Source organism: Lagopus muta, chromosome 1, assembly GCF_023343835.1.
Source record: "Lagopus muta isolate bLagMut1 chromosome 1, bLagMut1 primary, whole genome shotgun sequence".
Taxonomy (NCBI): domain Eukaryota; kingdom Metazoa; phylum Chordata; class Aves; order Galliformes; family Phasianidae; genus Lagopus; species Lagopus muta.
In genome coordinates this window covers 82,642,704-82,667,462 of record NC_064433.1, presented here as the reverse complement: position 1 = coordinate 82,667,462, position 24,759 = coordinate 82,642,704, and the positions used below count along the sequence as shown (strand labels likewise).

The 24,759-nt window shown below is 39.5% G+C and overlaps 1 protein-coding gene across 23 annotated transcripts in view; it reads right to left on the bottom strand.

Annotated features, from left to right (window-relative positions):
• ZBTB20 (zinc finger and BTB domain containing 20) overlaps positions 1-24,759 on the bottom strand; it is a 468,885-nt gene that overhangs the window by 213,705 nt on the left and 230,421 nt on the right. Inside the window, exon 7 of one of the 23 annotated variants that reach the window (XR_007379437.1) lies at positions 14,220-24,757. The exons of the other annotated variants lie outside the window; for them this stretch is intronic. The gene's annotated coding sequence lies outside the window, so the exon portion shown is untranslated. Of the gene's footprint in view, positions 1-14,219; positions 24,758-24,759 lie in introns of those variants that run through there. 23 annotated transcript variants of the gene reach the window in all.

Below are 24,759 nucleotides of genomic sequence, written 5' to 3'. Positions count from 1 at the left end.
TCCGTGTGGATTGGATGGTCACCCTTACACTGCATTTGAGAACAAGGTATCATGGATGAAGGAACCCAGATCATGTTCAGTTGAGGCCTGTGATATCACAGAACAGGGCGACATCACTATGTGTGCCTCAGTTGCCATACACATTCCAGAACTGACGAAGGATGAAGCCATCTGATGAAGTTCATCTAGACGAGCAGGAGACTGAGCAGGGTGTGCAGCAGAGAAGAGCTGCCATGTGAGCCCTGCTGCAAGAGAACTAGTGAGAAGAGAACACACTTTAGTGTAGACGGTGCTACACAGACTGATAAAACCATTACAGCCCAACAGAAGATCTTGATTTCATTTCCTAATTCAGACCAGATGATTAGGGTTTTGCTGAGATTTACAAACCTCTTCAGCGAAGGTGGGCTCAGCTCAGAGTAGCCCTGGAGCTACTGAAATGAAAACATGCGGTATGCAACGTTTTGTAGAACTCTGAGGGCCATAAAAACTCACTTGAGTTTTGTTCTATGTTACTAACTTCAAACAAATTTTGGGAGTAAAGGCTGGCAAAATAAAACTTCTAGCCACCATCTTTCATCAGCAGTTCCCAGAGTAGTCTGGTCTACAGAGATTTGTGATGGTCTCTCAAAGTACAAGGAGGAGGAATGCCTTATTCTAGACCTTTTAGCGTAACAGTGGCAGAGAAGGGACAGAACTGAGGTTACTTGTGGTCTAGTCCACCATACTTCTTGTGAGGTACAATGCCTGATTAAAATTTTCCTCTTGGATACTACAGATTAGCAACAAAGTTTTGCAGAGCTCTGTTCAGCAGCTGGAGGCATACCACACCGCTCCAATACTTCCTTCAGCTCAATCACATAAGTTTATTCACTGGATCTGGATGAAAAGAAGTGCTCTACTGTCTGGAATGACTTGTGTCAATCTCTAGTTCCTTAAAACCCACTAATTTTAGACCTTTGGTGATTATATACATTTGTAATCTATTAAAACAGTGTCTGCAGTACATGGAAAACATATGGTTTCAACGTTATTCCTTCATGAAGGCTTGTCTCTTTCAAGTTTCCTCTAGATGTACGCTAAGCTCGTTTGTTGTCCAGAATGCTTATTTTTGTAACTATTTTTCCACCTTTCCACAGTTATTGATTTAAATTATATATACGTGCACATGTGTATATAGATGTATATATTAAAAACATACATTTACTGATTGAAGATGTAACTACACAGTGCTCATCAGATAAGAGAATAAAAATGGCCTGTCCTCCGGAATGCGTACCTTCTCTCTGCTCGTGCACTGCAAGGTTGCAGAAAGCAAGTGCTGCTTGTTGCATGTTCTTTTTTATTTCTTACACACTCAGTTAAGAAAATAAAAAGTGCGAAATAAGAAAGCCAGCCAAGTCTGACCTCTGAATAAATTCAGAACGAATCCCTACATTTTCTTGAACTAACGCTCTACTAATGAAGAATATCCATTGTTTCCCCACCAGTCTCCAAATGTGAATAGCTGCTCTCCATTTTAACTTGTTTTTTTTTTCCCTGGGACTGTTTTCTGTATCCAAATGGATTCACTGTATTCACCACTTCTGGCCAGCTCTACAGCCACTCAGAACTTGCTGAAGAGCCTCCCTATTGGAACTGCATTATCATAATCTCAAGTCATTTTGTGAGCGTGAAGGAAGCTGTATTTATCTCTGGTATCTTATTTGGCAATCCAGACTGCTGTTGGAGAAACAGTTAATCTTAGCTATTTTTGACACTTGACGGCTGAAATGGGAGAAGTGAGGTAGACAAGACCAGGTTGGCAAGTGGGAAACAGTCATCCTTGACCACTGAACAAGGTACAAATTCCACGAAGACTTTGGAGGAAAAAAAAAATAAAAAAGCAGGAGGCAATTTGCTCAGGATACAATAATTTGCAATTTGCTGTTGGTTACAATAAGCATTGCTCATCCAGGTCTGAAGAAAGATGAGGCTGTGAGTCTGGCCCTACCACCTGGAATGCCCCAAAAGTGAACAAAGAATACTGCTTATACCATGGCAGAAAGGTTGTTTTAAAGAAATTCAGATTTATGCTAGACCTACATTCACTAAATTAGGGAAAAAACTAATATAAGCGAATAAATAAGACATATCATAAGAAGTTATAAAAAGTTATTAGCTTAGAAAAAGAAATGGAAAAGGCATGGTGACTCTGACAAAAGAGCAGTAAGCTGGTTACAATATTACACCGCTGGATCAGGCAAAGCAGAAGCCAAAGACCATACATTCTTGACAGATATTAGCAGCATTGCCCAGTGAGATTTTTGAGATGTGATTAAAAAGTACAACTACAGAAAAATAATCTTGAAAATAGAAATTTACATTTTTTTTTTCAAACCGATTTTTTTCCTTGGAATTTACTGTTTGTTAGATTATTCTTTTTCTTTTTCTTTTTTTTTCCTGGGTGAATTTGTGCTACCAAGTTTGGGAACTCACTGATGTGTATGCATTTTGTTTGTACAAAAAGATGTAAAGCACTGCTCATACAAGAGTCTGAATGCAACTGCAGAGGTCAGAAAGAAACATTTGTCAGTGGAATTAAAACAAACAAATTAAAGAATTTACAACTCCAGCAGTCTTCCCAAGTAGCACGCTTTTACCTAAGGAATACAAGCCATAGAATCTCACTTCATTATGTCTGCATTCAAATCATAGGGTGAGAGACTTATTCAGATTGTGAGAATGGAAGTTAAAAAAAAGAAAGGAAAAAAAAAAAAAAAAAAAAAAAAAAACAACCAGAAAAGAAACCAAGGAAATGAGAGCTAGACCTGGCATGGGAGAATAACCGCGAGTTATGCAGATGTAACAAAGGCAGAGGGCTGCTTGAAAAAATAGCTGGCTGTATGAGTTGGAGGTACTTGCAAAAAGACCTGATAAATCTGTAACACACATACAGTGAGGAAAGCACTAGGACAAGCAAGGGAATAAGGAATGAGAAAGACAAATTCCCTTTATACCTAAAAATGACCTAAAAATGTAGTAATTGCAATACATACTTGTTAGGTGAGTGCACCGCAATTGCGATGCCTGAATTTTGACCTCTGGCTTGATGCAAAATTCTGTTCCAAAAAAGAGAAAGGAAAAATGAACTTGGCCTCCAGATGGAACTCTGATGAAGGGCTGTTTGCTTTATTCATCCATACAGTTTTTTTGCCACTCTTGCTGGAACAGCATGAAGGACAATCACTTAAAGTGCAGTGAAATGTGTGCCCAAATGTGAACAGATCCAAACATAAGATCCATCATGCCTCGACAAATTGCAATGCCAGAACCCTCTGCCATCATCGCTCTGTCCGGAAACTGCCCTCAAATATTTGAAGCATTCCTGGAATTAACAAATAAGTGCTGATTTGGCCTAGCTCCTGGCTTCCTGGTATCTCTGGCTGGCACTGAGTTACAATGGAGGGTATTGTTATGCTGCAAGAATTCTTTTGCTTTTCTTCTTAAATTTCCCAGTGCCAGAAAGAAGAAAACTGACTCATTTCAACTGTGACTCTTGAATCAAAGATCTGACTAATTTAAAGGAAGTTTTTATATGCTGAGTCTATCCAACCATGCATAGCTTAGATTATTTGGCTTCTAAAGATGCATCATCAGGTAGACACAACAATTTCTGTTAAATGCAGGTACACATTGTTTTTATATTGAAAAGTTGGACACATACAAACAAAGTGTAGCCTCCTCTGACTGCACCAACAAAGCCCTTCTATGCTATCTGGAAAGAGCTGCACAATACAGTATGTTTAGCCTCCTAGAAAATTACAAAAAGAAAATAAAAATGACAAGAAATATTTGTCAGTTCACAAGTAAGTGAAGCTGCAGCATTCAGAATTTGCTTTATGCAATATACATAAATGTCAGGTCAGAATGCAAAAACTGGAAAAGGAAAATAGAATACTTTCTCCTGTGTTGTGCTTTGGTCTCATAAAAAAAGCCCACTCAACTTGTGAATGCTTGCTGAACAATACAGAAAAATATATTTCAAAAACCTCTTTACTGAATGAAACTCAATGTACTACTACAGATACCTCCTCTGCCTTTTAAAGCTTAAGGATATAGAGCTAAGTTTCAGATAAGTTCATCAGAATGCCTATAGACCATGCATTTATTATTTTTTTTTTATTCATGCATTTTTACATTTAGCTTACATTTGCAAAGATACTTCCAAATATTACTTAGTCAAGGCTCTCAGTGGCCTTTGGGATGGGAAGACACTGGCAAAGGGGTAATGTGATCTACCCAAAACCACGATAGGAAATCAGTATCACACAGTACTGTTAGAAACTTAGATCACCAGACTCTCTTGTGTTTAAAATACACTTTCATTATCATACAATGAGCAGCTTAGATCATCTGCACTTCTTTAAGGCAAATGAAGTGCTGATCATATCATACAGAAGTGCCTAGATAAAAGTTTGCAAGAAAGACAAGTAACATGAGGTCCTGTTCCAGAGAAGGACAGCTATGGATGTTCAAATTACGCTTACAGCTTAAGCCATTAGAGCTGGAAGTACTAAATGCAGTGTTTCCCTGAATGCATGCAGGTACATTTGTATATTTTTACATATTTATAAATAAACTATAACATATATCTATATGTATCTGAACACACAGACACACAACATGAAGTGACTAACATATAATTATCTGGTATGGTAGCAGCACTGCATTCCCAGAACTCATCCCATGAAGCAAGCTCAGTTCATTCTCTACCAGACTTAACCAAGAACTGGAAAGCAGGAAAGCAGCATTCCTGTCATCTAGGCAGGAATACTGGCAGCTGCACTCCCTCCTCTCATATTAATCTTTAATATTAATTAAACCTGCTAAACAAGTCACAGGACAAGATAAAAATAATTAATTACTATGCCTTGGAGACTGAAAGGCTTGCTATGTATCTATCTATGTATATATTCAGGTAAACATATATATGAAAAGTCTTCTGAAAACCACATGTTGATATAAGAGAGCAGATGCTCCATTTAGCCCAATCCTCCATATCTAGTGGAGTCCAAGAGTGTGCATCTAGCACGAAAGATAGAAAAAGAAAGCAAGCCTCCTGTGATATCTTCCCAGAATATTCTCTTTCCCATCACTAGTCTAGTTCATGAGCGTGTACATGTACTTATTGTATCTGCAGGTGGGGTTGAATTCAACAGGTAAAAATAGTAACCCAAAACAAAAGTGGTAACAAACACAAACATACATTACATTTTTATATTTAAAAACAGCTTTGTGAACAATGAATACCTAACTGAGCTTTTTCTTCTAGGCAATGCTATGGTTAGACCCAATATAAATCTGAAAAGGAATGTATAACCTGCCAGCAAAGCAGAACAGAACATGTATAATCAAATCAGGATCTGTAAAGCAGAAAAAGCATCACAGTGCACCTGAACAAATCAATACTTTGAAAAAGGCAGCTCTTCTAGTTTGGATAGAGTGCCACTCTGTCAGACTTATGTTGTTCTTGTTCCTAAAGGCAGTTCATTCACTGCTGACTTGGGTTCTCTGCTAAACTGTGCAGGGTACACCTAGTGCCCAGTTTTCTCATCTCTCCTGGACTAACTTCCACTAAAAGTGGATCAGATTGGTAGTTCAGTATCTAATGCAACATGCATATGCGCGACTGCAGCCTGGTATTCATTTTTCAGAGATATAAAGGTTTTGGGGAATAGATATAAAATGGAAAGGCCTTGGAAATATGGATGATTTCTCTGCATTCAAATTTTTCCATGAGTCAGATTTCTTACTGAGGTAGAGATCCATTTCAACTGATCAGTGTCAGCTCATGGAACACTCAATTGCAAAGGTCAAATTAGAAATTACACAAAACTGCTATCGTTTTTTTACAGACATGAAAACGCACCAATAGGTAGATTTCATCCCACTTTTTTTAACTGTCTGTAAATTCTCCATTTAGTCAGAATACAGACAGGTGTCTTCAAAGAGAAGCTTGTCCCATCGTAAGAAGTCGGTCCAAGAATTCTAAATCACCATCTTATAAGGTTTATTTTCAGTTATTTTAGAGAAAAATCTGAAATCCTGACTTTCACATTTCCAAGATTAAGTAGGAAGGAGTCATAGAATCATAAAATCATAAAATCAGAAGGTTGAAAAGGACCTATGAGATCATCTAGTCCAACCCTGCTCCCATTACCACTGTTACCATAAGCACTGACCCATATCTCGCAGCTCCTCATCCAGACGCCTCTTGAACACTGCCAGGCACAGCGACTCCACCACCTCCCTGGGCAGGCTATTCCAATGCCTGTTCACTCTGAGAGAAAAAGTTTTTCCTTATGTCTAACCTAAACCTCCTCTGGTACAACTTGTGGCCATTTCCTCGTGTCCTGTTTGTTGCTTCGGAGAAGAGGCCAAACCCCTCCTCATCACAGCCTCCCTTCAGGAAGTTGTAGAGTGCAATGAGGTCTCCCCTGAGCCTCCTCTTCTCCAGACTGAACAATCCCAGCTCCCTCAGCTGCTCGTCATAAGACTTGTGCTCCAGACCCCTCACCAGTTTCGTTGCCCTTCTCTGGACAAGTTCCAGGGCCTCAATGTCTTTCTTGTAGTGAGGGGCCCAAAACAACACAGTACTCGAGGTGCGGCCTCACCAATGCTGGTATAGAGAGCGATGATCACCTCCCTGCTCCTGCTGGCCACACTATTTCTAATGCAGGCCAGGATGCCGTTGGCCCTCTTGGCCACCTGGGCACACTGTCGGCTCATGTTCAGCTGTGCATCAACCACCACCCCCAGGTCCCTTTCCTCTTCACAGTCATCCAGCCATTTTCACCCGTAGTTGAGATTTCAACTGTGTGAGCTCACAAAGCAGCGATGGGCTGGACCCATATGCTGGATTCCAGCACTTCAAGGCTTGGGGGAAGTTTAACCTCACAAACTTAATAGTCTTTTCCCGTAAGCACATGCTTCTATTTCACTGCAGGGAAAGCATGTGTGGCAGAAATTCCTCTAATACTTTTCTGCTGTAAGCTGGCACTCTTTTCATCCTTCTCATCAGATGGCATTTCCAATATACAGATGGGAAAACCAAAACGCTTAAGATCCCTTCCTCTACAAGAGATTTATGTATGGATCCCATTAAAATCACCATTAGTGTTATGTAGAAATCTGCACTAAGAAGAGACTACGCCTCTTGATATGAAAAAAAAAAAAGCAAGAGCTCCAACTTCTGGCATCTCTATCACAGAGATAAATAAAGAGGTGAGGACTGTAGCTCAGCTTACTTTCCCAGCAAGAGGACACCTAACGTGATAAGAAACTCAAGTTGTTGATGCAAAAGCACAAAGAAATTCAAGTTAAACATTTATGAGGTTTCGCTTGCCTTTATCATTTGTTTGGTTATTCAAAAACCAAAACTGGAATAACTTATAGATGCTCATAAAGGATGTAAAGCAACCCATTTCTAATGATTGTTTTAAACACAACAGAAAATGTTATTCCCACTAGCAGAAACAGATCATGATACTGCTTTTCAATCTTGTCTGTGTGTGCTGTACCTGGAAGGAAGGTACAGAGACATTCCCTCAACATACATTGTTTTTCTCATTCCATACTGAGAAACAGGAAGGACACATACATATGTTACTTTCAGGGCATCCAAAGTGCTGCATGTGGGTGCTGCAGTGAACTGTCTGCCTACAGAGAAGAAGCCTTAGGAAAAGCTTTTAAACAGATTCCTGCAAGAAGAGTTAAATAGTTCATCAGAGAACAGATGTGAGGAGAAAGAACATTCATTCTTCCATATCCTGCACCTGTTCTGGCCTCATGTAACGAGATGATTATAGTGTTCCTGTCCTTTATCATTCTTCGAAGCAGAATGAGTTTAAACTACACAAACTTCAATCCCTAATTTAACCAAATAAAATATCACTCTACTCTGTCAAATGCTATACATGCATTCTTAAGTAAATGAAGCAAGTACAACTTGAGTGAGGTATCCTAATTATTTTGACTTTGGACCGAACTCAAATCCTGCAAGTCTTTGTGTACTAGAAAAGAAAAAGCTTGTTACATTTCAAATTTGATAAATACAATTTTCTATTTAAAGTCCATTTTGCAGTATCAAAGCCTAAGTTCTATGCTTTGCTGTCTGAAGTTAGTGAATAACGCTCTCATTTCTTATTCCAAAAGTGATTGTTTTTTGTTGTTTTAAAAACCAGATGATAAGATTTCTGTGCAGCTTCTTTAAAAATGCAAAACCCTAATTACAAAAACATGTACAGATATACTCAGCTTACATTTGGTTAGCTATTCCTCTGAATTTTTAGCCCTACAGGACAAATCATACAATTAAAATTAAGTAAGTACTGGTAAGTATTCGCAAGAGCAAGACCTAAGTTTATAAATCTTTAGAATTTTTTCAGATGAATATAAATTCAAGATACTAAGACCAGTTTTTATATTGCCATCACTGCTCTGAAAAATATAACAAATACATAAAGTAAAATGAGTATGTAGTGAAAATACTGCAATATTTACAAATAGAGTTTCCAGTAGAAGTGACACACCCCAAAAACCAATGACATTCTCAAATTCCATAATGAATAAATCAGTTTTCTGAGCCTTTATGTATTACAAATTGCAATAACCATCATATAATTTTTATAATTCCATCAGTAGCTTTTTCTGTTGTTCCTACATTCTGTATTCAGAGTCCAGACCAAGGCATATAGACATTCCCCAGAAGTATTCCCACTTAGCTAAATGGCCCTCAGTGCACTCTTACTGAGAAAGCTACGGCATCTATATGAATAATTACATTGAACTCAGTGATATTTCTAAGCTTGACATTAACTAAGAAATGAATAGGTCTAACATAAAAATCTGGTGTTGAATCCACAAGCACTGCCATCCTAGGTGCTGCAACATTCCACTGCTAAAACATATCCTGAAGCACTCGTGGAAACAGTTAAGACTAACCTAAAACTGGAGTGGATTACTTATACCTTTTCATAAAGAAAATAAGATGTGCCACCGAAATATCTGTGTGTCTCAGCAAGTTCTGAAAAGTAGGAATCCCCCCCAAGTTTTGCATGATAAGAATGTTACATTTTGTTGACATACATATTGTACTTTTCACTAGATGCTACAGAAATTGAGCAACTGAAAATATTTGTGTGGAGGATTTGACTCTTCCTCAAAAACACCATTAAAGCCAAATGCATGAGCAGCAGAGATTTACGAACCACAATTCATGTTAGCTATATGGTCAGCTTTAGAGTCTGACTCATAATGGAAGAAACCCAAAATGGCACTAGTGATTAAGCACAGGAAGTTAAAAAGCACTTTTAGATCAGTATAATGCTATATAAACTCCACCATGTGACATTTAATAGACTCTCCTCACTAAGGAACAAGAAGAGATGCCATCAAGGGAGTCTGGCTGAACAGCACTCATCTCCTGTTGCCTAAAGTTTTGTAGATTAGAGTGATGTCTAATATGAAAAGGGAAAGGGACTGAAGTTAACAAAAAATTTCCACATACAGCCACATTTTTCTGTATAAGAATTAAGATATACTAGGCTACAGAAAGAGGTTCTGAGAACAAAGCATCTCTAAATCAAGAGACAAACTCTCGAGAATAAAGTAATAGGGTTTCTACTCTTACCCTCTGGAAGCTTTCCCGTACATAGTTAAAAGCATATCAACCAGGACCTGAAAACTCTGCTTCCAGCAGAAAAATTCCCTGCAGCAAAACATAAATGTATTTTGCTTTAACACTGTGTTCAGTTAGCCAAGCAAGGATTCTTTGCTTACATGGAAATCAGTATCTTCCTCATCATAATCTAGAATCCTAAATCATTGCCATAATCTCACACATGTACAGACAGCGCAATGAGAAGAGAATCAAATAAATCAATAAACATAGTATAAAACTGTTATTCCTATCCTTAGATCAGTGCCAGGCTCATGGTTCTGCATACAACCTTCTGAAAATATAAGCATTACCCACCAAAAAAAAAAAAAAATATATCCAGCTTTCTCCAGAAATTCTAACGCTCCATATACAAACTTAAATAAAAAGCTCTCACCACTTTTCAGGTAAGGACTATTTTGACTTTCTTCTTTGCATATGCAGAAATAGTCTTGGAGAGCAGTCAGAAGCACAACTTTCCTTCAGACCTCAACAAGAGGTCTGAAGTGAACAAAGAAATTTAAAAAAATACTAGGGACCTTGTAAATGTTCCCCAGCAAATGAAAAGAAACAGCAAGGGAACTCCAGCTCCCCTGATCCCTAGTACAAAGGCTTAATCCAGTAAAACATTCTGATTTTCATGCCTACTCTGAAAGTACCCCTGAAACGTCTGGATAAATACAGGATCTATATGATGATGATGGTAGATGTTGGTTGCTCATACTGACTTTGCAGGTCCCTAACACAATATTTAGGGCAAAATTGTCTAAAAAAAAATGTCCTTCTGAACATCTGCCCCTTTAGTGTGGAGTGCTTATAGAGTGTATTGGCTGTGCTCACAAGCCATGGCAGGAAAACACCACAACCGCAGTCAGAAGCTCACTGAGCACAAGCAAAACCCATTTTTTGGAAAGGCAGACCCTGCTGGACCGATCTTGTATCACAGCATCTTTCCTCCCTGGTTAAGAAGTCCTTCACCTCCATTTTAAGCAATGCACAGCAAACAGAAGTCTATTCTGCCTTCTGCAACATGGCAGCACGCGACGTGTCGAGTATTTGCTCTTCACTCCACTGAAGATTACACTTTCCTACAGCAGACAGAGGGCTGAGAGCTCAGAACTTGTTTCAGTGGTGACCCTCAGCAGAGGTGGGTTTGATTTATGAACCGTGCCACCCCCTGGTCTGATGGCAGCCCCCCCCCAGCTCCTCTCCCTCCTTTCTCCTTTAATCTCCGCACGCTGTTATGCAGAAGGTGCCAACTTTAGAACAGACAGTTCTGAAAAGAAGGCAATTAAAAAAAAAAAAACCACACCGTACTTTAGAAATTTAAACAACAAGCCCTGTGATCAAAATAATTCATAAAGGGAAGGATTTTATGAAGTCATTTCACGAGCACACAATGCTTTTTTTTTTTGTTTTGTTTTTTAAATAAATCCGTCAGTACACATGCCAAGGCAACACATCTGAATACAATATCAGCAGACACACCCTGAATCCCTGTGCCTGCGCTCTCCCAAGTTACAGCAAAAGCTAAAACCTGGGCTTTTTGCCCACATTTGAGCAATTATCAATTTCTGTCTTATAGTTTGGGTGTATTACTTAAAGTTGGTGGGGTTTTTTGCCCCCTTTCCCCCTTTCCCTCCCTCTCCTCCTTTACAAGTGCTCCTTTTCTCCTCTCTTTACAAAAAAACAGTATCTGAAAAATGGATTTTTCCCTTACTGACGGTAAAGCGTGTCTGTTTAAAAAAACCAACACAAAACATAAAGAGATCTAACTTACACTGAATCCCTCCGGCATAAGGAAGCCTGTTCTAATCTCTCTTTATCGGGTTTGAGTGATAGTTTTGCTCAACGAGTATTGACAGGGCCGTCCTGTTTCTCAGGCTTTCATTTTCCCTGAGTTGGAAAAAGGATACAGTGCATTTTCACATTCTCCAAGTCTGCAGTTGTTTTTATATAAGAAGCAATTTGCTTGGGTCACATCAGGTCAAATGGGAAGCCTGCCCAGCTCTTGGTTTTAAAGGAAAAACATACAGAAAGACACAAAAACACAGCAGTTTCCTTCATTAAATTCCACTCTACCTGCCATGGGCTTGCAGCCACAATGGAATTTCCCACCCTGGCTGACCATAGCTAAACATTTCTTTTTTTTTTAGAGGGTTTTTTTTTTTTTTCCCCCTTTAAATAAAAAGTTTTCTTTCATGTGAACTTTGAGGTAAGGGTTATTAAAGTCAATGTAATTGTCCATTTTTCTAAAATAAATAAATTAATAAAAGCCTACACAGAAGCAAGGCCAAATGCTGAAGCCCTGATTGAAGCCCAGACTATGATCTGTGTTATAACACTGTAAGTCAAAAGTAACTCTTTCAAAGTTGCTGGAGTCGTGCCTGGGTAAAAGATCAGAATCTTGCCTCAGCTTTTTAACTCATTTGTCACATAGGGAAAACCTCAACTCCAGCAAGAGCTTGCCTGCTGACATAGTGCAGCATGAAGTCTCTGCACTGTGTCTGGCATTCTGCTGAGCCCTTTCAAACTCACAGTGGCTTCAATACCTGAAAGGAATGGCACCCAAACAACCACCTCTGTTACCAGTCAGCAATTGGAGAGGCTAATAGTGGTAAGAAAGCCTGCTCACGAGCAAAATTAAAGCATCCACAATTCCCCTCTGCCTCCAAAGCAATCACTGAAACCCGAGGTGAAATCCTATTGTGGACTGCAAGAAGATGATGCTGAGGGAGTGACTCAGCGCATACATTTTTAAGAACAACAGATCACAAAGATGCTTCATTGATTTCAATATAGCCCTAAGGAGAACCAAACACAGTTGTTTGCTTTGCTTTGACTACGGTTTTATTGTACACACAGACACGGGAAAAAAAAAAAAAAAAGGAAAAAAAAAGAGGACTATATCCTGAACCAGAGGTGAGAATGTTTCTTTTAAATGCTGATAGGTGCCTCATTCAAATTCAGATTCAACTAACTAAAGCATTTGTACCTGGCCTCCCTCTGCTGAACGCAGCTAATCCCACTGCATTGTTACTAGTTTGCATTTAACTGCAAATGTTATAATTAAGTTTGCAGAACAGTTCCCATTCAGGCTGCTTGCCCATAACTTTCTGGAAAGTCTTCCTTTCAGGCTGGAAGATCTGCCTCGGCTGAATAAAGCAAAGAATAAGGCAAACTGGGGGCAGGTGGAAAGAGCAGTGGAGAATCTACTGAGCCCTGCATTACCAGACGGTGATCCCTCCCTTTCTCATCCTGCAAAGCCTTTTCTACAATGAAGTCAAAAAAGAAAAAAAGAACAGTTGGCTCAATGCCCCCGTATCCTCTTTTTTTTTCCTGACATTCATGTATGGAACACTGGCACTTCTGCCACTGGGGTTAAGGACTGCTGGAGTTGCCCTTTGAACAAATTTTTGTACTTAGTCTCGTGACTTTGATCCAGAGATGGTGAGATGCTCTGCACCCCTCCTTACACAGGACAGACTCTGAAGCAGTTTGAGCTGTGTGGGAGCAGCCCTATCCCCAGCACTCTGAAAAATAAATGATATTTTAAAAATCTCACATGCCTCATTCAGTTTCAAAGACTGGCTTGTAGGAAACCGCTCAATTTGCTTGGTTTTATTTTCCTACAGTCAAATGCTTCTTTTCTTGTATTCTGTCTGCTCTCTCTGGTGTCTGTTTTTCCAGTTGATTCATCCGTTACCCTTCTTCATATAATCAAATTTCTCTAGTCAGTCTGCCATTGAGCTTAGGCCTTCCTGTATACTGTCACCTCCAACTGCATTCCTTCAGAAACTCCACACCCCAATTCCTCTTTAAAGCTGCTTGCTGAAACATTTGCTCTTTCAGCATCGCAATACTTTTATAAACTGGAGATTAGTTCACTTTGTCTGGCTTCCAAAGCTATTTGCTGCTTGAGACCACTGCATGAGCTAGTCCATTCATATGGATAAACAAAAAACCTCACTATAATGTCAATTAGGAAGAGGAAACAGCAGTTGCATGGAAGAAATACCGTTGAGGGTGAAATTAGTATCAGTCACAGTTTTTATCAGTGCTGTTCCTGTCTGAACTATTATACTCCAACCCACTTTCATACAGCAGGATTTCAAAAGTCAAAAGGACGATACTCCTTTTCAGTAGAACTGAGTGACCTACCAGAACATTTTGCTAGTGACTTCAGCATTCCCGCGCTGAATAGTCCCTAGACTCGCAAACTTCTGTCTAGATGATTAATCTCAATATTCCACAGTTCCCCAGAGCAGTCCATTATTTTCCACAAAGCCTCTAAAACTTTCTACTGAGCTTAGGGTTTTGAAGTGACGTCTGGCTAACAGATGTGCGTGTTCTGGAACTTTGAGATATCTTTTCTCAAAACAAAAATCCTTTCACAGTTTAAATGCAAGTCAATGGCAAAACTCCTACCAGTTTATAAGGACATGCCAAACTCTTGTAATAGGGAAATGTATTAGATGCTTCATATATACCACTATTATACGTAATCAAAGTCCAGTCTCTGGATGTGTTCAGGTGTCCAGTCACCTGACTACCTTACGTCTTGTGAACTTCATGGTATTATATTGAATAACTAAGTAGGATGAGTTTAAATACATGAAGCCTGAGACTCCTTCAAACAAGAAGAATCAGTTAGATATTTATACCGTTGACTTGCAGATGTCCAGTGCTTAAGAAGACAGTGCAAGACACCTACCTATTCATTGCCTGTGGAGCCAGGAAGAGTGAAACCTGTTTGATATCTGAGGCAAGATTTTTGAAAACTACAGAAAGATGAAAAGCTGATAAATGACTCGGTTTTCTGTTGTCATGAATGTCCACAGAAAACACTCCTGTCCTGGAGAATAACGTTAGGTTTCCAAATTGTGGGATTGATGATATCTTCATCAATCTGTGTGAAAAACACGGCAAAGGAGTTTCTCAAAAGGAGAAAGGATGGCTGAAGTTAGATATAACACAACTGCAACGAGCGCCAGAAGGTCTTCAAGACAGCCTCCCTACCTCAAGGTCCCTCAAGGCGCACCATTTACAGTGGAGTTGTGTCAGAGCACTTCCCTCCCTCTGCAATGCTCCTGAAAACTCTCTGCAGGTGGTCAGATTTCCAAAACCCCTCACTACATTGGGTTTAAATGCTGTAGGCCTGCGGAAATGCACGTGATGAAGCTTTGAGTGCAATCAGTCAAGATTCAAAACTGCAAGATTCAGAGGAAAATCAGACACTCTCCATCCAGTATTAAATGGTACAGAGTGGCCAAGTTGTGAACTTCTCATCTACCTGGTGGAAATCTCTGTGCAGTCAGAGGTTCTTAATAGACTAATGATCTAGTAGAAAAAGCACTGCCAGACTAGGTGTGCCAGTGACTTCTAAGGAAATTCAGTAGAACTTCCCTGGTCAGAGAAACTCAGCAGTCTTCAACTCCACAACTGACTACAGAAATGCCTTATAATTTTATAAATGACAGCGGGAATTACTGTAATTATGCTTATTAGCAGATAAAAATGTCTCTAAAGGATTGGACTGGGGGTGCTTATAAAGCAAAACAGGAAATGCATCGAACACATCTGTGGACATGGTTAATCTAAGCCAAAGCCTTGCGTACATTCATTTTCTATGCCAAGCATGATCATCATAAGACTTGATTATATTCTATCAGTTATAGCTTGAACTGCTATAGAAAACTGGCTTAAAATGATAATCATATTAAGATAGGACATGTACTTTCTTGAAGATGTGCTTAGGAATTCTGTCTTTTGAGTCCTTAAACTGTATTCCCAGAATCAAGCCTTTGACATGAATTACTTCATTATTTGTGTTGTTTAGGAGTTTTCTGAAAGCAGATTATGTTTCAAATACATTACAAGATCTTCTCTGCAGTCTGCTTATACCACATACGTTTTGATTGAAATTCCATATATAGCCCTAGAGAGAGTGGTAGGCAATAGAAAGAGAAATTAAGAGATACTAATCAACTCAACTCTACCTCAATGACTCGAACACTTAACATCAAAGAAAAAAAAATAAAAATGAACACAAAAGCCTTCTCAGAAAACAAAACAAAAATTTACCATTGATTTCAATGCTTTAGGTTTCTTACACGCTTAAACTGTAGAGAATTTAATTTCCAAAGTAGCTAATTGCTACAACAAGTTAGCAGAGGTAAAAGTTCACTGATGAAAAGTGAAACACCAACAAAATGAATAGTTACCCTCTTGATTCTCTTATGCTTCCTTCTCTTAAAGCCATTTACCACATGGGATCTCTATAGTGCTGTAAGCCAGAAGACACATGCCATAGACAAAGAAAGAACTGAGGTCAGGGACCTCCAACAGCAGTTGAGAAGTGAGTGATAACAAACTTTCTCAAGGGTCCTGCTGTTTTACTGTACAATTGAGCTGGACTAGCTTGCAGCTGGGATCCTGGGTGAGTTGCTAGGGTTTGATTCTGCAGTCCCTGCTGAATCGCTTCCCACCCTGCTATGAAGGACGGAAATGATTCAGCACTGCCCTGTGCCAGCACAGCTCTGCTGTGGATCATACATCATCCCCTCCTTAGCCCTGCAACAAGTCAAGAGTCAAGCTTGAAAACCCCAAATCTTTGCTGTCATCGTTAGGAGATCCGAAGATTAAAGAGCTGCAGCTCTATACTGCTTGCCGTGCTGAAGAACAGACAGCCTGGACCAGCTTAGTGCACGAGGAAATAATTCCCACAGGGGTCTTTAGTAGGGGAGCTCAATTAGCTGACTATTAGGAAAACTTGAAGATCTTATAAATAAACCAACAAAATCTGTGCGATTCCAACTTTGTAAATTAGGTGAGGGTACCCACAGTTCTAATTCAAATTTCATCAGGCAACGCAATTGAAATATTTGTATTTTTCATCACATTCCTGATTCTGCTAGGAATATTCTTGTTATTAATTTAATAGTATCACCATTATTTTCCCAACATGTGTAATTCCTGCATCAAAAGGAGCTAGATGTGTGCTATGTTTGAGATAAGGCTTTATGAACTCTCTAGAAATATTCACCATTCACTTACTCAGAATGGCAAATTTCAATGAGATTTTCCTTTCTTTAATCGGTATGAGCTAGCTCTTTGGCATTCTGTTATAAATAATAGAAACTACACACTGTACTTCTATAACATCATTCATCTAAGGATCTCATAACTTAATTAAGAGGGACACTGTCAGGTTAAAAATCATATATTTTTTATTAAGTAATTTCCTTACCTATGTTACTAATAACATTTTAGGCTATTAAGCTGAAACAAATTCTTAAAATCTAATTTAACATGCACCCTAGCATGTATATATCATATATACACAGCTGGTTTACTTTCTGAGATATTAAAACAGATGTGCTAGCTTTACTTCTGTTTCAAGTTTGTCTCATTTAAGATTTTTATGTGTGAACAACACTCTTTCTTCAGGAGAATATCTGAATGCAAACAAAAAAATATATTAACATAGAAGAAAATAAAACGTATGTTTATGATAATATAATACTCGCAAGTATTCAAAAGCAAGAAAACTTTCATTTTGGAGAAAACTATCTAGCATTGCATGGTGCTTGTTTTCGCTTTCTCTAAAAGGAAGGTGAGAAGTAGTACTGCTGTACTGTTTAATTATAGGAGAGCACAAATCTGTTTGTTGTGAGGGAATACTTCATTAATAAATTCATTCAAGTATATCTGAGCCTTTTCCAAAATCCAGAAATGTGCTGTTGCTTCACAGAGGCTTAAAACAGAGATTTGGTTTTGATGGGGAAAGTTAGCATAATGAAGTTTCTACCGGTCACAATTTGGTTAAACTGTAAGTTACTGAAGCATACACTGCATGGGTACACATTACCTAAAGCACTGCTGGGGCTCTTGGAATATACAAAAATAAACCATAGCATCAAAGACTGCAGTGTGCATTTTTGCAACCTGCACTAAATACCAGGGAAAACTGAGACACAGGTATTAAGTGATCAAATTCATGCAGTGATTCAATGATAAAACCAAAATATGGATATGTCTGCACCATTCACTCCTCACTAAGCTACTTGCTATCCTCCTGATATTTCAACGTTTGTCATATGAAGAACACAAAAAGCTACTTTTCAGTTGTGTTCCTACCAGCTAATACAGAAAGGAAGAGAGGTTGCTGACTTCCAATAGGTGCATTTGCTTAGAAAGAATCTCTTTCTCTTTCCACAGATCCCTAGGTACAACGATCAGCAAAATGGGTGTTCACTTGCACGCCTAGAGCTCCTGCTATGCAAACCAAAAGGAGTTTTACCTTTCATTTTGCTTAAAAATGGTTCACTGCTCAGACATCAGTTCCAGGAGACACACTGCCAACTACTAAACTTTTTGGGCAGGTGGAGGTTGAAATGGGAAGCAGATCATGGAGTCAACAGCAGTGAGTCAGCTCTGTCTACTCTTTGAAAACTGCAGTAAGAGTAAAAATAATGCATACAAATGCAAAGCATACATCTGAAAGGCATCTCAGGAGCCAGTGAAGAGCAATGGCTGTGCATCAAAACCAGCTTTGAAGAGCAGTGGTGCAGCCTGGTATCCCAAACCATGCTCAAATTTAATCTGCTTGGTACTACAGAGACAACATGAAATTAGGCCAAAGACCATCCTCCAATGACTGGAATAATTAAATAAACACACTGTTCCAACATGGAACCAAATATCAGGCTAACTTTTTCCAGTTATCGAATTCTCTCCCGTGTTGTATGTATCCAGGATACAGGACAAACAGCTGAGAACCAGTGGCCTTGGTCTGAATGTCAGCATTCGTTTAATGGACTTAAAAATTTAACCAAGTTTTTCATATCGTTGTTGTTTCATTTTCTTAACTTATCTTGTGAAAGACATGTCTTAAGAAACCATGTTTTAGTAATATGAAGTCAAGTTGTCGTGACGTACTCAGCCAAACCAACCAGTGACAACTACAGATAGGAAAATGCTTTTCCAAAATGTATTTGCATCTTTTTGTTGCTGCCTTAAAAGTATGAGGTCTGATTATTCTGATATTAATGTGTAAAATCATCTTGTTAATCATCACACAGACACTTTTCAACTGTGTGTATGTTAAGAAATGAATAAGTAACTGTAACAATGATGGCATTTTTCAAGTAATACCATTATTAAATGTCCCATACGTGTATGTCTGATGGTACTGGCCTTGCTTATAGGCCATTTTTAAGTGTGGAACACTGAATTTAAAAGAAAACTCACCTAGTACAACAGTCAATCCTGGGACTCACACACAGGTATATCTCTCCTCTTTGTCGTGGAATTGAAGAGTGATTTGGGTTGGAAGGGACCTTGAAGACCACTCAGTTCCAAACCCGTGTCACGGGCAGGGACACCTCCCATTAGAGAAGGTTGCTCAAGGCCTTATCCAATTTGGCCTTGAGGAATTCCAGTGATAAGGAATCTGAAGGCGTTAAGTCACTGTCCATAGTGCAAATTTAATCCTGTACTTTTATGCCTAGCAGGTTCTCTCTAGAACTTAAAAATATATCCTTAGTACAGCAAAATACTGCTGCATTCAAAGTAAACAAATGAAAACAAACATACCAAACCACCACTACACTCAGACAAGATAAAGTACATTTTTGCTATAATTATTGAGGCAAAAATCATTGAAAATCAGCAGTACCTATTTACAAAATAATTTAACACAGTGTCTGGGGTCTCATGGACTGGCTGAACACACAAAGAAGATCATCACAGTACTCTTACGTTGCAAGAACAATTAGCCACAGCAACCATGACTCAAGAACCTCATCTCTTTTCACATGAAAAGTAAAAATTTCAAGTTGACCATTATCATAAAACAATCCTGCTTGGACATGTCATGGTGATATTTATTACATGTGTACAGTTCAAAGGTGTTGGAAAATACAGTTAGACATCCTGATTTTTCAGAGCTGAACATCAACTACAAAATGGTCAGCTACATAGTGCTGTTTACACAGGAAGCAAAATGACTATCTGAGTTCTAGTAGCTGAAAGCAAATATCTGTTAGTATTCCACACCTTTCTCTCCTTTGTCCAACATGCTTTGGGCTCACTCATTCACTTCATCAGTCTCTCTCACACACAATCTTCCTACCTCTTTTTTACTCTTGTACTCATCCAGTCTCTCCCTGTAGAAGCAGCTATCTATCTATTATTTTAGAACTGCAGAATAGCTTGGGTTGGAAGGAACTTTGAAGCCCACACAGTTCCAATCCCCTGCCATGGGCAGGGTTGCCACCCACCAGCTCAAGATGCCCAGGGCCCCATCCAACTTGGCCTTGAATGCCTCCAGGGATGGGGCATCGACAGCATCTCTGGGCAGCCTGTGCCATAGCCTCACCACCCTCTGAATAAAAAAACCTTCTTCCTTAGAAAAAAAACAGAATGATTTTATAGATGTTCATGTTCTCCCTTCTCTCTTGCCACCGCACCAGCTGGAAGCAGGGTCTTCTCCCCCAGCAGGACCAATTTGTCTGCTTGCAGAGAGCTTCAGCAATGCCACAGCTCCTGAAAGACTTCCCTGCTGACAGTGGGCCCCAGTAAGGTGCGCACAGGACTGAAAGGCAGTTCCTTTCAGTTTGCATTTGACTGAGACCCTGATCAGGCAATACAGCTGCTAATTATAACATTGTCTAGTCCCTCACCTCTCCATGAACCAGTTTCCTCTCTTCCCCATGAAGATAGCTAGAAGTAGTGAAGCATATCCTTTGGGTCTGGAAGGAAGGCCTCCTTCATTAAATGCTACAAAAGTGTTTTGCTATCCTCAGAAGCATGATGTTATTTAAGTGCTAATCATCCCAGACTTCAGTAAGTCCAAAATGATTTCATTGGTAACCAAAAAGCTCCATTGTCACACATTACGTTGCCATTGCACAGAAAAATAATTAACAGCCTACATTTTGTGGTCCATTATTTGAACAGTCTTACTAGCTAGGGAATTATCCAGAATTCCCAAGTTTTCAATGGAGAAATTGGAAAACATTAAAAAGGTAGGCAAGGGAAAAGCTCTATGAAAAAAATTGCACAAAGAATGAGAAAAGAGACCATTCCTTCTGAGCACTAAGACAAAGCAGCAGGTAAAAGTCAAAGTAATCTGATGCAATGAGCAATCTAAATGATAATTTAAGAAGGTAATCTAAGAGGAGTCCCAAAGTTTATCTAACTCAAGTATTCAGCAAACCATTCTTCAAAAGCTAGAAACCTTTTTAGAAGTTCGAAGTTTAGAAGTTACCAAGAACAGGACACACTGATCAAAACAGAAGATGAAACATTTGCTTATATCATTTAATATTTCCAACAGAACATCAAACAAAATCTAATGTATATAGGAGGCACAGTAACAGATCAGGAGTTCATCATCTCTGCTTGTTTGGAATCGCTTCACCCCCTTGCCTCTCTGTATGCAGCCAACTTATCAGTTGAAGTTTAGCTAACACACACACTGTTCTCCATATGTAAAAGTCAGAGATGGAGTCAACATTGTTGTCTGACCTCAAGTGAAGCAAGTGGGACTGAAACTCTGCATCAGAGACCTCTGATTTGAATGCCCACCGGAGTTCGACCTGGATCACTTCCTTACCTGTCACAGCCCCCAGTTTCGGTTAGCTAATATTGAGCAAGCACTTCAATTACAAAAGTAAAACAAGACAGAGCTAACAGAAAACAAATAAACCAAGCCACTATCCCCACATTCAATAGCTTACTTCAGGCAACAGCAGTACAGAAGAAAACAAGCTAAAAAAGCATCTACCTTTCAAAACCAAACACTTCAGTTGGATGTAGGTGGCATCTGTTTTGTAAAGGCAGTGCAGGTATGTTAAGAGTCTGAATCCCAACATAAAACTCTTTGAGAAGCAGCAGTCTGGGAACGGGACCTTTGAAAGAGTCCTTCCTTACGCTACCAAATTGGATTTTCTTTCCAATTTCAAAGCTTGAGAAAGTCATCCTCCTCCTCTCTCTACTGTCTGCTCCCAAATCCAGTGCTGAAGGGCAGCCCTGCACCCAGTGTGCTCAGCTTCCAGCCGCTGTGGAATTTCTCATCCTGGCACCACATGCCCAGCTGTGCTCAAGGAAGTGGAAAATCTGACAGCGTTGTCTGAAAGACACAGCTTGGGATAATTGTTCCTTATAGTTTCTCTGTCAGGGAATATTATCATATTCCTCTCACAGGAAGGCAACTAAAGCTTTCATATTCCTCAGCTCCCAGCCACAGAGCTCCTCTTTGTCTTTAAAGTGGAAGTTAAATAAGTTGTGATGTGGAAAAAGGTTTTAAAGTCCTTTGCAGATTAAAGATGAATCTCCCTAACTCTCACCTGTTTTAATAATTTCTTCGTATGACATGAACTTGGGAAAAGGAGGAAAAAGGAACCAAACTCACCTACGTTTATGTAACATAGGATGAAAGTCCTCCATGCCTGTAAAACCCTCATTTTATAAATATGATAGATTACCCTTGTTCTAACACAGGATGGAAAACCAGCACTACACTACACTTTTATTGTGTACATCTTAAAAGAAACACAGAAAGAAAAGTTGTGTGCATTTTGCAGCCACGCATGCATGTGGCACACTCACAACAGATCCCTGTACAAGGAATCATTTTCCAGCACAGATACGTGCTTTCTACCTTCAGTTCAATGAATCCCATTCCTCAGATCAAGCCTTGGTTTCCATATCAAGTTCTTGGATAGGCCTCCATCACCCCAACATCAGGGCTTTGCTTGACTTCCAGCACCTCTACCCCAGCCTCCCCAGGAGGCAGAAAGAACTGTGATGCCCCCATGGCTTCCCTGGGGGCCTCTGAAGAGCTGTGATGAAGCAAGGGAAAGAGCCAGGGCTTCTGTGCTTCAGGTTAGCACCTCGCAATTTAACTGTTGTCTGCCAAATGCAGGCTGCAAAGTTTTTGGGTTTTTTTACAGACACAGAACTGAAAAAAAAAAGATCTCGGTAAAAATCCTACTCACTCCTGTAGGGCAAGGGCTGCATTTCTGATATTCCCTCTTGATTTGCCCCCCTATTCCGTGCTCCCTCCATCCCTACCATTACAACAGTACCCCCATTAAGACAGTAATGTTGTATCTTTTTATTTGCAAATCATCACCTTTTTTTTGAGAATGCTAGCCAACACTTAAACATTAACTTCACTGGAGACAATCAAACCAAAAGTCATGATGGAAGGATGGTCTTTCAGCTGCTTCTTCCCACTTCTTTTGCTACAAGTAAAAGTGCTATTGTTATTCAGAGGAAAATAAACAATATTCCTATCTTACCCAGAGAACCTGAATGACAATTTCTCTGAGCAATTTTCCACCCTCGTATTTGCGCACGTTTCTGTTATGGCAAGCCTTGTGCTGATCTCATCTCAACACTTTTAGGTGAAAGCTTGTTAATAGAACAAATGAAGCTAGGGATTTTCAGGCCACCTTGGGCTGGTTCCAATCCAGGCCTGAACTCCCATCTTTACTGGAAATGGAGATTAGTCAAAATAAGAAGCCATTAATCAAAGCCAGTCCAGAATTACACAGGTACCTCAAGGTACCTTTGGCGATCCTGAAAACATGCCCTCATGAATTGCTGATGCCCAGGTGAACTAAGTGTCATTCTCACTTTTGAGTAAGAGAAAACAATATCTAGTCTTCACTTCTTTCAGTAGTACAAAGATGTGTTCTCTCAATTGTTTCTGCATAGAAATAGGGCATAGTGGAGCTATTCATGTATCAGTATGTTTCTTCCAGGAATCAGGTGTGACGTGAGGTGATTAAGATACCTGAAAAACTGCAATAGTGCACTTAAAATGTAAGCACACAAGATCCATATGCATTTTATGAAATTATATATGCATGTAAAATTTATGCATACGTAACACATTTATCTTGTGCAATAGATGTTTTTTCTATATATTTTGTATGTTATGAATTTAAAGATATAAAGAAACATGAAATAAATACAAATACATGCACACACAGAGAAAATTATGTGGGCCTTTCTAGCATGAAAAGGAAATTATTAAAAGTTGGATAAACAACAACTGAGGATATGACAGGGGCAGCTGGAGAACCACACTGGGGGACAGAACTTCTAAGTGAATCCACACAAAAAAAATGCCTCCCCTGACAATCCGTTGTTCTTCAAAGAGAATAATGATTCTAGAGATGAGTTTGCATTTGTCTTTGGATGTCACAATAAATGCTAAGAAAGCAACCGAATGAGAGTTATTATTTCCTCTGAGCAAAGAAGGATTTGGGTAGGCTGTCAGAACATCAGCACCAGCAGTCTGAGGGCAGACACAAAGCAACAGCTAGTAGGAGTCTGACCAGGGCTCTGAGAAAGGAGGATGAAAGAGGCCATGGGGCAAAGTGCACATCTAAGAACGGTAGATCTAAGAACCACAGCTGCAAGACAGCTGTTAAATCACAAGGGAAGGAGGAGCACTGTTTGAGGAAGAGATCACAGGAGGCATAATTCCTCTGATTCCACGCCCATCAGAACACAAAACTATATGAATCAGTCAAGAACATGCTCCACTGAGGTCCAGACTACTTTGCTGGGATAATTCAGCTCTCTGGGGAGACTGAGGCTGTGTCCATGACCCCACCTCATCCACACACTTGGCACCTTCAGAAAGTGAGTACAGCAGGAAGCACTAGTAATTGCTTGGTGTTTGAGTATCTGCAGCAGTATCTAATTCCCTCTCTCTAAATGAGCATTCTGGGCAGAAAATAAGTCCAGTCCTACCTCTGAGAAACTAGATGCTTTTACAACTGGCTTGATTGAGCTCTTGGCCTGATGATGACTTTCACAGTCAGATATGCAATCTGCCCTCTGGCTCCTGGTTGGTTTGGACTCATTGCGTACACTCCAATACTCAACTGCAAGCGACGAAAAGGGATTCCTGTTTGACTTTGTAAGACAATATGCCACAGACAGTAGATAAGCCATACCTTTGCATATGCCACTTCCACAGTAAATCCTTTCCACCATGTACTCTCCCTTGCAGTGTTACTCTATGGAAGAATACT